The 18,647-nt window shown below is 32.4% G+C and overlaps 1 protein-coding gene across 1 annotated transcript in view; it reads right to left on the bottom strand.

Moving 5' to 3' along the window:
- Window positions 1-18,647, bottom strand: part of kug (FAT atypical cadherin kugelei) — an 837,087-nt gene that overhangs the window by 728,752 nt on the left and 89,688 nt on the right. Inside the window, exon 2 of the mRNA XM_076401386.1 lies at window positions 17,983-18,049. The gene's annotated coding sequence lies outside the window, so the exon portion shown is untranslated. The remainder of the gene's footprint in view (window positions 1-17,982; window positions 18,050-18,647) is intronic.

The raw sequence follows: 18,647 nt of genomic DNA, 5'->3' as shown, positions 1-18,647 counted from the left end.
CTAGTAATTATCAATAATCATTATTATTCAATGACTATCAATAGTTATTGTCATAATAATAAATATTATAATGAAATAAGTTAGCGAATAATTCAAAAATAAGGAAGAATCTTGAAAAATATTAATTTCAAGATTTAGAAGAATGAATCATAGCATCACGCCCAGCACAAGAGAAAGTTGGCATGCAGATGGCGATATTCCGAAGTTTCCCTTAAAAAAAGTTGACTGCACCGTTTCAAATTTTAATTAAAATAAAAGACCAACGTTTTATTAAAGACAAAAATTTTAATTAAGCATAGTAAATTGCCGGCATACCTCATTCCCTGCCGGCGTATCCCTCAGCTGAGCTAGTCACCTCCTTCCATCAGGCGCTCCTCCACATTTCGGGACTTTTTAATATATTTAGAGCGTTTCTCCGTTCGCGCCCTCAATTTTTTCCTGTTTCATCGCCGGTAAAGCGCCCGCAGGCAGAAAAGTGTCTTCCCCGTCACACTTATTAGCCCTAATGGAGTTAATGAAGAAAACGGTATTCGGCCTAGTGCGAAATATTAATTACGAACGACTCGTTTACGCATTTTTTCCGCCACTGATAAGCTAATTTGACGACGTGCTTTCGAAGATGCCTTTCCTAATGGGGGGTGGGAGACATTTTCTGCGGGCTGACGTTCATCCCGACGAGAGCCTTATCCGTCTTGTCATTTCGGTTCTCTTGGTCGTAAAATTCTATTGATGGATTACTTTTATTTGTGCGATTTATTGCACGTTGACGAGTTTCACGAGATATGAAGTTTTATTTTTTTTAATATTTGATAAAAAATGGTAATCAAGTAATTGTCCTATCATACTTGTTCAGGCTGTCAGGAGATATACATTAATTAAATAAAAAATTAGTAAAATTATTAGTTATGTATAAAATATTAATATGTATTTCCCAAAATACCGTTTATATAAAATCTGCATTTTTATAGCTTTATGGCGGAATTTTGGATCTTTCTGGTAGATTGTTGGTCAGGGTTTGAACACATCTTGTTGCCGCTACCTGGCCTCTGTCTTATTTGGAACATGGAAAACCCCTTATAAATAGCTATTGGTTAGAAGGGAAGGTGGTTAGCAGATACAGTATTGGCTTTCAGAGTGGACGTAACGTACACGCTACCTAAAACCAAGAGGCTCCCATTCCCTCTTTGAAAAGGAAAAACTTTTCGTTAGAACATCTTCTAAAGAGCATAATATCACCAAGCTCTAAATCAAACATCTCTCTTCAACACAAATGCTCCAGGTGCAGATGGTGTTACATCAAACCATCTGAAAAATTTCACTAGCAAGCAACTTTCCAAGCTTGCTATAATCATAAACTCCATATTTAGGTTAAAATATTTCAACATTTTCCAAATAAATGGAAACACGCGCACGTCGTAGTTATTCCCAAGAAAAAAGACCAAGCCCAGTCTATCCCATCCGACTGCAGGCCTGGATCTGCCTGATTAGTTCACTCTCCAAACTTGCCGAAAAAGCGATATTGCACACTCACAATAGTTTCAGTAACGCAAACCACATAATTCCTAATAAACAAATCGGTTTCCGTGCCAAGCACTCAGGCCCTCATCAAACTTCTGGCGTAGCAGCCACTATTCACCAGACCTCTCATAAAGGTCGCAAGATTGGAACCATCTTTCTAAATGTATCCAAAGCTTTCGACCAAGTTTGATACAATGACCTAATCTACAAAGCCAATAAAACTAGGTTTACCGTATGACCTAATATCTCTAGGATAGGTCTTTCCAAGTAAAGAGAGGTGACTCAGTATCTTCTCGAAAGCAAATCTCCGCAATACAACCTGTACATACGATATCTCACTCCCCAAACTATCAAATACAGAATTTAGATTTTTTTAAGCAGACGATACAGCATTATTCATCCCGATACCATTAGACCCAGACAGACGCCAGCATGGTACAAGTTCTAGCTGCTGCAGAATAACCCGAGCAAAAATCAGACTATTATGTTACATCGTCGGAAGGACGTTCCCGAATATCTCCTTCAAATTGATGGAATCCTATTCCCTGTCTACACAAAGTATCATACCTCGATCTACAATTCGATTGTAGGTTACAATGGTCAGCTCAAATCCAACAAGCTATCTTCAAAGGCAATGGCATGTACAGAATCATATACCCATTACTCTGCAGAAAAAGTAAACTTCCTATCCCGCAGAAGGCAATACTTCATACAATTGGTCTGATCAATCTGCTTTATGGAGCACGTCAGATCAGCACGTATCATCAGTCTCCGAGAGACAACTTGTAATATTCCAAGTGTTACAATCTAAAAAATTCCACGTATTTCTCAATGCCCCATGATTTGTGGGGAACGAGAATACCCACCTCGGATCCGACATCCCGTTCGTAAAAAGTTTGACGAATATGCTCAGGGTGAATTTTTCTCTTGGAACCTTGCAACATGATAATCAACTTATTTAAACCCTAACCACTCATCAATCCCGATAATTAAACCAAATACGGCAATCCCAGTTGTAACCCAGGGTCTTTGTCGCCCACAAATTCAAACATCCTGAACCCGAAGCGAAGCCAGCAAAAGACCAATTGGTTCTAGCTAGTCTATTCAAAAAATAAGGTTCCCATTCATTCACTATTCACACTTCATAATTCAAGTTTATATTCACTCCAATTCTATATTCAAGTTATAATTCAAGTAAGATAGATCCGTATGATCGAGGATAGTTATTTCATTCTATATATTATATTGTAACTGTAAGAATAACTTTTATAATAAATAGTGAATATCCAAGGTATTATTTGATATCAGTTTCGTGAATCACTAATATCCTTCAGCATGACTTATTAATTAACCCCATTGAATCAGATTCTGATTGTTATTTTATGAAGTACGCAAAGTAATTCAACATGGTTCTTCAAGCTGTATAAGCTGGTTATGACTTCTTAATTAACTCTATTGAACCAGCGTTTCGATTATTATTTAATAAATTACTTAAGTAATTCAACAAGGGTTGTGAATATAATGATATAATAAAAGTCACAAAGCAGGACCAAATTGTAAATATCAGTATATCATATAATATACAAACATATTTATCAATAAGTAAAGTTATGTATGCAAGTTTTGATTTGTTTAGATTCCACCGAAGCTAAATTCTGCCAATCTGCCCGTTTTATAAGCTAAGTAAAAGTTTAAAATACGAACATTTGCCATCACTTAACACAAACACATGAAAAAGAACATCGCTCTACGGGTATGATAAGCCCCCTTCTAAAGAAAACGAACAAAGGGTTTTTCGTGGTTATAGCTAAATTAGGCTAATTGGAAACTATATACTGCATTTTTATTTGATAATTTTAGATCACAATTATATTTTTGATATGCATCAATTATCTGTGATTTCTCAATGTAATAACACATCGGTAAATTCTCCGAATAACTTGCTTATTACCTTCGCAAAGCAAAAAATATATTTACAGATATTTCACCAAATGATATCTTAAAATTCGGTTATTTATTTCTGTGAACATCATTTTGAGGTAAGTATTTACTATGTTTACGACCGACATAATATTTAAAGCCTATTTAAAAGTAATATCGAGAAAAATAAAAGAGTCGATCAAATTTTAGTTTACATTTCATTAGTTTTGTTTATTCAATATATCTCTGTATATGAATATCTTGTAACCGTATTCTTATTTCAGTTTCCAAAAAACTATTAAAATAAATAATTAATGGTATGTAATGAATTTAATCTTAGAATCGTAAATGAAGTCAAGATATATTTTTACAAAATCTAAACAAAAGACTTTTGTAAAAATACATCGTAAAAAGTGTCAGTCAATTTCCTTCTTTATCGGATTACGCATAGCTAATACTTCCTTAATAACTGATGTTCGTACACTATATAGTTTGATCAAGCTACTTGATAACTCATACACGATGGGTTGAGATATTAAAAAGGATTATGGCCAGCTAACAAAAAATGAACGAGGCTAAAGCGACAGCAGAACTCACACTCGCTTGAGTAATACTGTTTCGATAAAAACAGTACGATAGGAGATACACAAAGCTAACATTCATCGAAAGGTTGGGAGTGTAAAACACTGTATAACGGAAGCCAACAGTAAATTGCGAAAGAAGTGGTGCAAGGATCAAAAAATTATCCTTCACATTATTTCCCATATAAAATTATAAAACCAAAAGTAGCCCACTTCCTAACTGCATGGCTCCTTCGGTCAAGCATGGGTTCTGTTATAATTTGGGTGCCAACATCGTGGTATTTAGCTAGTCATATAGAATAAATATCATGACATTCTCAATGATGCAGTTGTTACTATAACTACAATATTACTGTCAAACACTACCATATTCCAGGATGACAATGCGACCATACGCACAACCAAAAAGGTTCAATCTTGACTTGAGAAACGTCAGGATATCATCAAACATCTTCCGGATTTTAGAGTAGATTTCCATCTGCAACATAATTGAAACAACTGGAAGAAATTTTAAATGAAGACAGAGAATGACACACTATTCATGAAGACATTATATATTACTGTTGTTAGTTCGATCAAATACATTTACGTCTAGATATATATAGACCATATGATTACTATATGGTAATCAGATATAAACAACAATAGTAATAATACTTTCGTTCATTATATATTAAAAGCTTATGTATAATAGTTTATTGAAGATAAAATACCGTGTTTTTATGAAAATTGTATTTATACAATAGAGAGAAAAACCTAATACTAACACACAAGTTTGGGTTTATTAACAAGCATTCAACAATTGACTAGGTCCACAGAATAACAGATATTATTGAAAGTAAAAAAGTATCCTCAGCTATATTCTTAGATGTAGCACAAGCCTCCGATAAGGTTTGGCATGAAGCCTTGTTCATAAACTGCAGAAAATGCTACCAAAACAACACATCGAACTATTAAAATCGTACATTACAATCAGAATGTTTAGAGTCAAACAAGAAGAAGCTTACTCTACAATAAAAGAAGCTAAAGCAGGTGTACCACAAGGAAGTGTACTGGGACCAATGTTCTATCTACTTTTCACTTGTGATATACCACAAATGGAGAATATTATGACGGCTACATTTGCTGATGATATGCGATTATAGAAAATCCCAATTATCAGTATATAATAAATTGCTATTATATAAGCAGATACTGAAACCTATACATATGGAGTTCAATTATGGGGATGTTCTGGAAAGAATAACATAAATAAAATACACATTTTTCAGAACAAAGTCCTGAGAGGTATTGTGAGTGCACCCAAATATTATAGGACTGATTACCTACATCGAGACCTTAAGATATCCACAGTCAGTCAAGAAATCGAATTGTCATAAAGAGAATTGCAAGGGGGCACGCGGAAAGACTCCATTCTCATGAGAATATTAAAATATGCAGCTTTTGGATACCACCAGAACAGGTGTGTAGTGAGGTGCATATATTAAAAAATACAGCAGTGACATGTGTAAACATTATTTCACCAGAGACTGAGATAGGGCCGATGGGTCCTCCTAGTAATATACCTAGATTAAGTTATCATAAAGACAAATTGTAGGTTAGATGGAAACCACTACTAACAATATATTAATTAAATAATAAAAAAAATTAAATGTAGGTAATCCTTTTATCCATCATCATCCATCCAGAGAGTAAATGAATAATTATACTCAGTAAGTAAAGTAAAAAGTAAAGGTAGTAAGTAAAAAAATTTAAACATCTGCTTTTATAAATCCTATATAAATCTTTTTTTTATTTCCATTTCGTAATATTGGGAGCACAAAAATGATTTTTATAAAATTTCAAGAGACAACATATCCATAAACAGATAACAAAGCATCAAAAAATGTTTCCATTGTTATGTTATTTTATAAAATATTTTGAAATGTTTAGATTATCGGATGTTTAATAAAATTTCGAAATTAAATAAAATGTTGCAATCTCGATCGAATACTTCGCATAAATTACTTCTTGTTTTTCAAAATTCGCTCGCTGGTTTTAACAGACCTTTTGTTGAACAGCAACAAATCACCAACTGTTACTAATTAGTAGGTAAATTTATTTATTTATTTATTTTTCCAGCTCGCATTTTCGAGTTCGCTTATTTCCAATGTTCGAATGAAATCGATCTGATTTGTATCGTTACGTTTAATTCAGTTTGCAAGGTTATCATCTGCCGCTATTGGTTTTAATTAAGACATAAATAATGCCAGTAATTGCACAAATATTTGCAATATTTTCGTATAAATAATTCATATTGTTCTACGCTTTGTTAGGTATTGTTTACGTTCAACCGTAAGTTATTCAGATTATTCAAGGCATCATTATTTTACAGTCGTACTCATAGTACTTATATATTTTATTAGAGGTCAGAATTAATTCTTATTAATAGCACTTTTAATATCATAAGACTAGACGATGATGTATAACGTTAAATTTGTTAGCTTTCATGTTAACACCCCCATGTTCTAGATTGATGGCGCGTTGACTGGCAAAAGGTTACTGATATTTTGTAATCGCGTCTAGTATTGATTAGATAGATGCATATATTCTGATCATATTTTAATTTTAAAATGTTATATATTGAGAAAATTTTATTTAATCAGAAACATTTTCCATCACTTTATGCAGCTTCTTCTCATCCTTCTGACATCAATCTCTCATCGATCCATTTTCACATTTATTCAGCTTTTGTAAAACGTCTCTCACTCCAGTCACGTTACATCGATTTGAACAAGTGGTAATCAAAAGAACTTCCTATTCGATCTGCAATACTGGATGCTATACAACTCTGGTATCGTGAAACCGAGCGTTGTCATGCAAACTACCAAGTCATGACAGACAGCTCATGATATGTTAAGATAATTACTTATTAAGATGGTTATTTATTAATCTCTAAAACTGTTTTGCCCAACTCACATGCACAACACTTCTGGGCTAACTTTTTACTTTTACTTTTTTTACTTTTTACTGTGACTTTTTACACTTGAGATTATCGTAGTATGTTAATGTTTAATCGCCACATACAATATGCTTAGCTGGCTGGCAATTAAAAGGCGAAATTAAATAAATATTTTTAACAGAAAGAACTGAACCGACTTCAAAAATTAAATAAGAAACCCACTAAGAATTTAAAAATAATCAAACTTAGATTTTTAACACAAAAAAAATTTCAAAGTGTTTAAGTGATAGTGTTAATAGATAAATAGGATAATTATATACATATTTTATTTTAAAATATTTTTTTCTTAAAAATCAAAGTATGATTATTTTTTTATGAAATTGAATGAGTTTCTTGTTTATTTTTTGAATTCGGTTCAATTCTTTTGTTAAAAATATTTTATTTTTCTCTTTTTAGTGTTAGATATTTACTCAATAAATTACTGAGTTATTTTATTTAATTTCCCAATGGGTAGGCCAAGTAAAGGTGCAGCCCGTATGAGGAAAAATAAAGATAAAGAAACAATGATTGAAAATAAATAGCGCTTCCAGGCCCCGGGGTCCGCTACATACCCTAAGTGATTTGACAAATGTTCTAACTAAAATAGAAAAAAAAAGTTACTGTGTCTGCTGGGAATCGAACCTGCCATTTCCGATTGAGAGCTATATGTTTTAACAATTGCTCTATAGAAGCAATCGACCACGGTTTTTCTACAAGGTTTTATATATACTACAGATAGTGCTTAAAAAGCAAACTGAATGGCTTTTATAGTGAACTACTTCGGATTTTCCGTTTCATCAGCTCAGCAATAACATTATACACAATTAGATTTAGATAAAATTATTTTAGATAAAAAATATGTGAAAACTTTGTACGTGCCTTTGAAAGCTGAGCGTTTCCCTCAATTTGCCCCCCTTCCCCCAACAGATCACGATTTGGTTCCAATGGAACCACCTCGGAAGTGCATTCTTTTGAATAAAAAAAGAACTTTGAAAATCGATCCACAATTGACAGAGAAATTGGCGAACATACCTTAAAAAAATAATATATACAGCCGAACATAGAACCTCCTCCTTTTTCGAAGTCGGTTAAAGAGTTCAAAATTACATTTTCAGTCACAATTCGTATGGTACTATTTTCCATCCTTTTGAATCCTCCCATCGCATCTAAACATCTGAAACTATTTGATTCTTCAACTGCTAAGCTGTCTGAAAGTTCCTTGAGAGTTTTCTGGGTTTTCGTCCAGGATCATTCATCGAAAACCGACAATTAAGATACAACGGAACGTCATCTCCATATGTTTCTAAAGGCGTTTGAGGAGTTTTAAGTTGTTTTTTTTATAGAGTTGTTTGCCAATTGTTAATTGATACGTTGTTGTTCAAAATACATGCAAGCATCTAATAAGTTGCCAGAGTAATAACTTTGTTAAAATTAATTTGCCCTATTTTATAAAGTAATACCTATTGAAGCAAAAAATCAACATAAGAAAGAATCCGAATAGCTCCGAATGAAATAAAATAGACTAATAACACCAATGACTAACAAAGGATAAAATAAGCAGAACTGACCTGGATACTAATACGCCCTATTTGCGACAGTTTGAATTGTATTAATAAACTGGATATCCTACTCGGAGTAAAGTTACCATCACGTAGGACGCCACATTTAAATGCAGCTGGTCTCTTCGAGCCACCTTGTCCCTTACAGATTCCGCATACTAACTTATAAAGACTGAAAACATAACGTTTCCCGCTAGAATATTTAATTTTTCTAAATGTTATATCGACCAACGTAATTTGCTCACTTGCATATAACGTAATACAACTTTTTAACACTTCTAAGTAATTTACATTTGACATTAAAAAAATGATAAAGATCTTTAGAAAATGTCCTTAGCTGCCTAAGTGTTTAGCATGCAAATAAGTTTTAGGCTGATTTTTTATAAAAATTGTACTTTTATTCTTTATGTTTTATTTTTATTATCGACAATCGTCAGTCTGTATGTTTCCAACATTTTGCAATATGGAGAGTGTTTCTCAACTCAACTCAAATATATTAAATGTTATATGCTAATTTCCCATCATTATATTATTATATTTAAACTTCATATTCCATGCCTTTGTGTTTTGTATATTTTCGACTTCACGCTATGTTACTGACATTAAAAATGTGAAAATCACTGAAGACAATTTAACCAAAATAAGCCTTTTAAGAGACTTCTATCAGCAAACATGAGAAATCCTGAAAATTATATTGTTACAATATTTAAAATAATTATCGATTTACTTGAAATACATAAGATTGTGTTTGGTGAGTTTGAACAGGTTGTTTAGGCAAGTTACTGGATTGAGCGGCACCTCCAATTTTTTGTCATCCTCAACTGAAAAAAATCTTTATAGAATATCCTATATATAAGGATAATAAAATACAAAAGTAATTCTTCACGCATACAAGATAGAAAATGATTAAAATATTTTCATGAAATATTCTATCACAGATATTAGATAATATCGATGAATGAAAACGTATAATAAGGTAACAAATAAGTATTTTTGTTAATGAAATATACATAAAGGCAAACAATCTGCAGGAATTATTGGGCCAGGTTGGAGACATGAATGCATGATCTAGCTTGTAAATAATTGAGGAAGGAAAGCAGCTTTTTTAATCCACAAAGATGTTACCTTTTAAAGGATAGTGCTATGAACTTAGCTTTGAAAGTAAAGAGAATAGTTTTTGGGAAGCTCCCAGGGAAATATACATAATATAAAGCGTTCCACGTCGACTGTATACATTTTTATTGTAGAGAAAATAAACTCACTGTTTCAACTCAGCTCGTTTGCTATCTAAATTCAATTCACCGACAATAATTCGGTAATCCATTTCTTCGGAATTTCATTTGGACGAAATAATAATAATTAACTATAAAACATAAGACATTACCTACAGATAACCTCACATCACCAATATAAAATAATATTTGTTCTAAATTCACCAAATATAGGGGATTCGAACCAGAAGCTTTAGAGAATTCTTAATATACTTAATAGCCATCTTAGATATGTAAATAAGATCTCCAAATTAGCAGTAAAATACTCAGCTACTATAAAAAGATAGAATATACGTAACAACTAAGCAAAAATAATAAGGGCCCACTAAAGGTAATAGGTACACCCTGTGAATATGGGAAAGTTTATATAGGAGAAACTGAGAGGGTGATAAGTACACGGATAAAATAATATCAGCCACGTCAGTTCACAAGGCTAGTTTTAGATAAAATATATGGAGTATTTTGAGATTTATAAATACTAAGTTAATAGTCTAACTAATTTTATTAGGAAGGCTTCAATATTGTGGAAATGGTTACAAAAGAAAAGCCGAAAGTTAGCAATTTCATGAGCTTCTTGATTCTTGTTGTGGATCCAACCACCTGGTACTCCAAATCGGACATTTTTATTTGTTTATATAATTGAATAAGATAAAGAAATAAGCTTCTACGACGAAATAATTGGTCAATATTTATCAATGTTGTTGACATTAGTGATTTTCAACAGTAAAAGTTTCACTCAGTTTTAGTAGTTCGTAATACACTACACCTTGCTAAAGCCACTGTATACACAGCTAAACTTTATGGCTATGAATATTCTGCTTCGAAGCACATATGGATAGCTCTGTTAGACGTATTCATGACTTTATTCTTAGACTTGTCTTAGCAGATTCACTTTCACATCGTCAGTCACGATACGCTACAGAAATTTCTCCTTTTTTGCCTGGCAAACAGTGAAATTGTAATATTGAAATTGTATTATCAGTCAATTCGTGTGGTAGCCATTTCCCTCCTTTTGAATCTCATTGCATGTAAACGTCTAGAAACAGTTAATTCATTAACTGTAAAGCTATCTGAAAGATCTTTGGAAATTTGAACTGCGTTACTGTTGAATAAGTTTTGTAATTCCATCACCATAAGATTCTAAAAGCGTTTGATCAAAAAACAGTAGTAATGCATGTCGAAATTGCAATTTTGATTTGTGTTTCATGATTAGAATCTATATATTTTAAATAGCTCAATAACACTAAATACAAAAATTTTATTTTGATTAGAAACATGTCAAAACTATAAAATTTTAAATTTAGATCAGGCTTTTTAATAGTAATTTGTATTGACACTTCTCATTTTTACCAATAGATATGGCTGACCAAAATTCATGCAAGCATCTATTGCTAGAGAAATTCAAAAAGTTGTTGTGTAAAAAAATGTTCCATCAACTTATTACAATTGTAAATGCGAGTTTTATTTGTTTATATTTTCTTTTTTAAACACAGACAGAGACATGTACCATCTAAGGAAATCATAAATGGTTCCCAATGTCTATGGTACTTAGAATTCCATATCGTTCGATATTTTAGACCATATATTTTTTGAGTCGTTCAAGTGCTTCTTAAAAAAAGGTTTGAAGGATAATCTAGGGACTAGACGGGATTGCCGCTTCTTTTTAATTTTATGATTTGTCACCGTAGCGAATACTTAATAACAGAAATACTTACCACGAATGGCAACATTGTTGATTTTTCTTCGGGGGTTGTGTTTGGCAGATGTGATCACGTCCTAGGTATGTTAGAACTTCAAAAAAGTCTATTTCTAAAGTCACGGCGGTTAGAGTCACTGCTTCTCGTACTTAGTTTGTTTTTCTATATTTTGTGCCGTCCAAGCTGAGTTTCATCAAATGGTGAGTTAGTTCGTAGAGTATTCCATTTCTCTCTTTTTAATTATCACTTATTATTTATTGAATCTCCATTTATTATCATTTTCCATTTATTTTTGTTCATTTATAATTCTCTAATTAGTATTTTATACTTATTACTCCTTATTAATTATGCTCTACATATTTATTTCTTTATGCAGGTACCCTTATATATTTTATTCTACTCTATTTTATTATTTCTTCGTTATTATCGTCACATATTCTCCATAATTCTTAAATTATGACAAATCAAAGGTAACAGTGTTAGGGCTGCAACTTTAAATATAAATTATAACTATTTTATAATACAGAAATTAACGTCAAAGTGGCTAAAGTGATGATCTATGATTAACTTGAAGTATACATAAATGCCACCGAAAGTCGTTTCTGCTGGCTCTTGGTGGTAGTGTATCTAGCGAGGCTTCTATCTTTCTTCCTTGTACGCATTGCATGTCTATCATAGCTGGAGCTGGAGAAGTGAGTGCACTAGTACCAGTACGGTTCATTTATTTATTTATTTTTAGAATTTAGCTTAATCCTAGCAAGGCCTACTAACCTTAGTGGCAGCAGATCTCGCGCGTTACTTCCCTTGATTTCTTGCACGTCATTATTGTTAGCGTTAGGACCTAAGCTGATACATTGTGCGTTACTTTCCTTCGTACCATGTGCACATATCAATTATCGCTATTATCGTTATTATCCATTATATGTAATTTGTTGGCTTTATTCGTCCATTATATGGCTTTATTCGTCCATTATATGTGCTTAATGACTCTCTGAAGCATGCATAAATGCCACCAAACGTGGTTCCTGCCGGCTCTTGGTGACAGCACATCTAACGTGTTTGGCTCTCGATTTTTCGCTTGTACGCATTGCACGTTCGTCATAGTCGGAGTTAAGAGAAGTGCGTGCACATAGCAACAGAGTTGCTTATTTATTGATTTACACATTTACATATTTACTTATTTATATATTGAACCATTTAGCTTTACCCACGCGAAGACTACTAATCGTAATGGCAGGATCTTGTGCGTCTACTTCCCTTGATCTCATTGCACGTCCATTATTGTTGGTGTTAGGGTATAAACTGGTACGTTGTGCGTTATTTTCCCTTCGTACCGTGTGCACATGTTATACATCATCGTAGCATAGTATCATTGCTATCAGTTACCGTTCATTATACGTTACGCTATCATTTTATTGCCTACCATTGCAATCGTCTTGTATTGAGATTATCAATACCATCCATTACTAGTATTTCTTTATATATTCATTTATTGATACTATTATAACTGACAGTGTTTTGACTGCCAGTATCGTTATATTTTAATTACTTGACAACAGAAATATATGTCTATGTAACATTTCAATTATTTTTCAATTTCACCCTTGTCATTGAAAATTGGTTGCTCAAGTACGTTTTATTATGTTTAAAGAATTATCACCCGACCACCTCGAACTAGGGATACAGAAGAAATATTGAAAATATCGATATTCTTTTAGCCGATATATTTCGATATTTTTTAAAAATAAATTAAATATAATTTTCTTTAATATAAGGAATATAATAAATCTTTAAAATTCGTACTGCATTTTAAAGGTTTAGTGAATTTAAAATATTTAGAAAGAATATATTTTTTCTAGGCCAATATTTCACTATTTTTATTTTTTCTTAAAAATGTCAATTTATCTTTTGTAAAATATCGATATTTTTTTTATCCTTGTTCCAAAAAATATATCGATATTTATTTAAAATATAGATATGTCGAAATATCGATATTTTTTGGGTGGCCAACACCGCTACTTCGAACATCAAGATCTCGCACACTTATTTGCATTATTTATTTTGCGATTTTTCGATTAAGAGGTTTTTATTTCATTTATTTTGATCTCTGCTTTTATTTAAATAAAATGTTTAATTTTTTATTATTGTTTAACTATTGCTACACAATTATGATTCAACATAATAATATCCACCAATATCAAACTCGGTAGTGTCAGTATGTAAACAACACAAAATAAACCAACAAATGGTCATCCCCACAAATTCGAGATATGGTTAGGTAGATAATTAACAGAGCGGTATGTAATTTGCGTGGGAATAATTCGTTACACAACTTCCGAGTGATGAATGAATGTTAACGTTGGTCTGCATACCGCGACTCGTTCTTTCTGAGGTAATGGGATACCGTGGGACCTACCAAACGCGATAAACCGAAAGAAATAACTCGCAAAATATTTTGCGGACTTCAGAAGTTGTTTCCGAGCGTTCTTCAGCCGGCCTCAAAATCCGATTCCTTAAAGTCGTAAAACAGATTAACTTTGAGGGTCGGAATGCCGGAGGAAAATGTGTTTTTCTGCACAGAGAGAGATCGGGGGCAACAGAAAAAGTTTTTGTTTCGAGAGGTCGTAGGCGGCGGAATTCCTCTCGAACGGCGGCGTTGTTTTTCGGAATGTCTGGATTTTAAATCGTGGCAGTGGGCTTTCCCGAATATTATACCCTTTTCCGTATTTGTTGGTTTGGGTCTGAGCTCTCTCGTTCGTTCGTTCGATGATAAAAACGGGATTTGAAAGCCCCAGGACGAAACTGTTGTTTTATTTATTTATTTCGTAAAAAAAAATAACAGGTATATCACTTCTGAAAGTGTCTATATCTACTGAAAATAGATGGAAACTATGAATTTATTCCTACAAATTTCCTTCGTTTTCGTTCGTTTCGTACCGAAAAAAAAAACGGATGGTAAAAAATATTCTCCCTGAAAGAAAAAACGATCAAGCCGACACGAGCATTTATCCATGAGACAATTGAAAAATGTTTTCCAACTTTCTGAAAGTTGCTTGTTTCTGACTATTTTCTGGTTGTCGTCGGGATCCGAGTTCCTTAAAGTTGTGAAACAGATTAACTCCGAAGATCGAAAAGTTGAAGGAAAAATAAGTTTTTCTTGCCAAAAGTAAAGGATGTTATGAGCAATAAGTTCTGCATACGAAATCCGTTTATCTAATTTTTCTTTTGTTTAATAAAAGTTTAAGAAATTTATTTAACCATCGTGCTGTGTGCTACAAAAACAAACTTAAATGGTATCTTAATATTTAATAAATTATTCACTGTACCACAATCAAAGCAGGGACAATGCTAATATATAGCCTTAGCCAACTACTTTTTAACCTCATGATGGACGGGATAACAGTGCAAGTGCGTAAAAAACACTACGAATATAGGATGGGAAGACACCACCTCCAAATTATGTGTTATTCTAATTATGCAATGTTATTCGCCTATACAGAAGGCTGATTAGAGTAGCTACTACAGGGTTTCAAGAAAGAGGCTGAATGTGTCAACATGGAAGTACCAAGCTCTCAAACAAGAAGCATGGTAATTTTCAAAGAACCACAGGTGACAAATGATGCAACTGGATGCAATGTAGATGCAAACTGGAACTAAACAACAAATTAATAGAATAAGAGTCCGAATACAGCTATCTGAGAATACCAATATACCACCAAAAGGTGGAAGGACCGCTGGTTATCAGCGTCACGAGAAGAACAAATTACTTACACAAGTTTTATATAGTAAAATCGTTATTTAACTGAATGAATGAATAAATTGAAAATAAGTTCATCAAGTGTGAAGAAAGTAATTGTACCAAGCCCTTCAAATGCGTAAGTTATTAATGATAATCCAGAAATATTATCTCAGTGTCGTGGTCAAAAATTACGCAATTTAAGAAGCTCTCTAGGGCGCATACTCACTAATGTTATGTAGCGCTATTAATATTCGCGTGGTATCTGGAGCTATGATGATACGAATCATGTTTTTACATTGTACAAATTCCTTTTATATTAGAATTTCCCATTATTCCCATTATTCTAGTGCTGTTTGCGTAGCTAATTCCGATGAAATTCAATAGTTTTTAACTTTTAAATGAATTTTAATAAAACAGTCAATTAATCGTAATCAAGTTATATTATCTGAAAAAAAAACAGATTATCAAGAGAGACATATGTTGGATTAACCATCGTTCCGCAGTTATTTGAAGAATTCCTTGACGTAGTTAAATTAAGTTCGGGAAAAAGTAGTTGAAGCTGTAATGTTACCAGAACTGTATTGAAAATGTCCAAATCTCCCTAGCCATAACCTATTGAAATTAGCATCCATGCCTAAAAACACCTCTAATTCGTGCATTTCTGGTACAAACATCGCAGTTTAGAGTGTATTGATGCCAAAAACTAATTGAAATTGTTGAGCTCCAACATAGTGTACTGGAATTGGAATAGAAGCCTGCAGAATAGGATATACGGCACCAAAGATTGATTGAAGTAGCTGAGTTACTCAGCCGTAAACTATTGGAATTTAGAGACACCAAAACTTTGAAACCCAAAAAATGTGTATACAAGCAATTAAATTCAGAAAATTTTTAAAAAGGCTGCCTAGACCGATCAAAGACCTAGTACATTGCTTCGGTTCTTTCAGAAAGGAGATTCTATATAGAGTGACCAGTACAACACTGGATATTTAAAACATCAATGTCTGCATATGGCTACATATAAAGTTCAACCAATATAAAAGCTGAAGCCTAATGACCAAAACGGCAAAAAATGGGGTTGTTACGGGTGTTAAATAAATTCCTAATTCGTTAATGATTCAGATATTCGAGCAAAATCATTCTAAGGAATGAAGTTAAATGTCACTTTGACTAGTTCAATAATAGTATAAAGATCTTTATCTTAAAGCTTAACCTAAATGTTGTTACATAAAATAATTCGCGTGGACCTCGAAAATCTAGCTCTTTAAATTAATATTTCTAATAATAATTCTAATTTTTGATTGTATACTCTATCATATCTTTTAACCTCCCAAATCATATATTTCAATGCTGTTTGATTTCTTTTTATGGTACTATTTGAAGTCAAAATTCTGTACCAGCTCACAAACACAGTTGTGCATCAAAGAAGAAGCACTCGCTTGATTCGATTGAACCATGAATATTTGACATTGTCAGTTTCTGATGAAAAATGTCTGAATTAGTGATGACTATCTATTAAATCTTTAAATGTTAATTAGTGAAATATCAAAATCCAATACCAATTAGGTTCAACCAAACGTCTATTCAAAATATCTGCATGTTGTTGGGTTGCATTTTAAAGGGTTCTAGCGTTTAAAATATTTAATTGTCTGGGAATCTTGATCTTCAAGTAGAGGTATATCTATTTACAAATAATAGAAATAAAACCGAAGTGTCATAGGATAGTATGTTGGGACCAATCTATTTTGCTGTCACTTTTGCTGACGATACTGCTATAATAGCTGAAGGTAAAGCACCCATAAAATTACAAACGTTAATAAATAAAATTAATAATTTGACCAAGCAATGGAGAATCTGTTTGAATACTTCATAACTAAATATGCCCACGTTAATTTATAAATATAATTAATCAACACATACCTTATCAATCAATAACATTCAGGTAGCGTATGCTAATACAGCAAAATATTTAGGACTGATATTGGAGGCGAAGCTACCCTAAAGAGCCCGTATAAAGGAATAGAAAGATGAACTAGATAATACATTTAAAAGAATGTTCTGGCTACTTGGAAGAATTACTACCTTGCCAAACAAATACTTGCCAAGAAAACTTTGCAGTTAGCTCTACAAGCCAGAGCATTAAAAAACTCACCCAGAGTCAGGATCAAACACTTCATCGTCATGTTAATGTAAGGGAGTTCGGTTTCTCGACGGCGCGGATTGAAGAAGGCTCAACAGAATTAATTTATTTGTGAACCAAACTGCTTTAACATGACATTAGCACAAAAGCAGATCATAATGCTTGTGTGTTGCACTTTTTAATGCAAATATCTTTGGGATTTTTGATAGAGATTTAGAACAGCATAAAATTATTCATTAAAACATATAGTTAATTATTCAGATTGTAATTTCTAATATCACTACGATGTTATTTAATAAAAAAAGGAGTTTTAATCTTACGCATTAGAATTAACATATTATTAGTTAGTGTTTATAATGTTAGTAATTATAATTATTATAATTATATTGAATTAACATGTTATTAGTTAGTGTTTATAATGTTAGTAATTATAACTATTATAATTATATTAATTCATTAACAATTATATATTTATAGTATTGAGACTATTTAATATAAACATTTTTAAAATCTGTTCTGTAAATCACGTCACTATTATCTATTTATTTAAATTATATTTGTTTACAATATTAATTACCTTTACTTCCACACAACCAATGCTCTGAGACGATCTCAACGTAAACTTCATCACTTATTCACGCACTCTGAAAAATACAAAAAGAAAATTATTGTACAATATAACATTTAGTCGAACTATGAAACGAAATATACTATATTAAGAAACAACATAATATTACATTACTCGGAAACTGTTTTCACCCTGTATATCGCTCATTACAAATTAACGATGTTTTTAGTGTATTAATTTGAAATACGAGTCGTATTCAGACAGACAAATAAAAGAGCACGTTAATCTTTAATTAGCCATGCGATCGCTAGGAATACAGTTTGTTTATTAATTAATACCAACGCTGTATAAAGGTCTCATTTTAAATTATTCATTGCTCCACTTCCATGCTATCCCCTTTTCACCTTTTTGTTAGTGTTAAAACGTAATATTATTCAACAAATTCATCGCTTTCAATCTGGGAAGTGATATATATAACTTTCATAATAGTTAATGTACCATTTATCTAATACATAATTTATTCAACGTTAATTTATTTTTCTAGAACATATAGTAAATCAATAGTTTCTATAGTACTCATCTTGCAACATCCGTGAAAACATTTCAATCACCCTTAGAGTTCACCAAATTTTGTTACTTCCGACTTATGCTTGTTTGCGGTTTTCCAATGACAT

Source organism: Rhynchophorus ferrugineus, unplaced genomic scaffold, assembly GCF_030347505.1.
Source record: "Rhynchophorus ferrugineus isolate W39M unplaced genomic scaffold, kcgeb_rfMv2 rfM4, whole genome shotgun sequence".
In the NCBI taxonomy this organism is placed as follows: domain Eukaryota; kingdom Metazoa; phylum Arthropoda; class Insecta; order Coleoptera; family Curculionidae; genus Rhynchophorus; species Rhynchophorus ferrugineus.
Note: the sequence above shows the minus strand (reverse complement) of the source record. Positions and strands in the feature narration are given on the sequence as shown.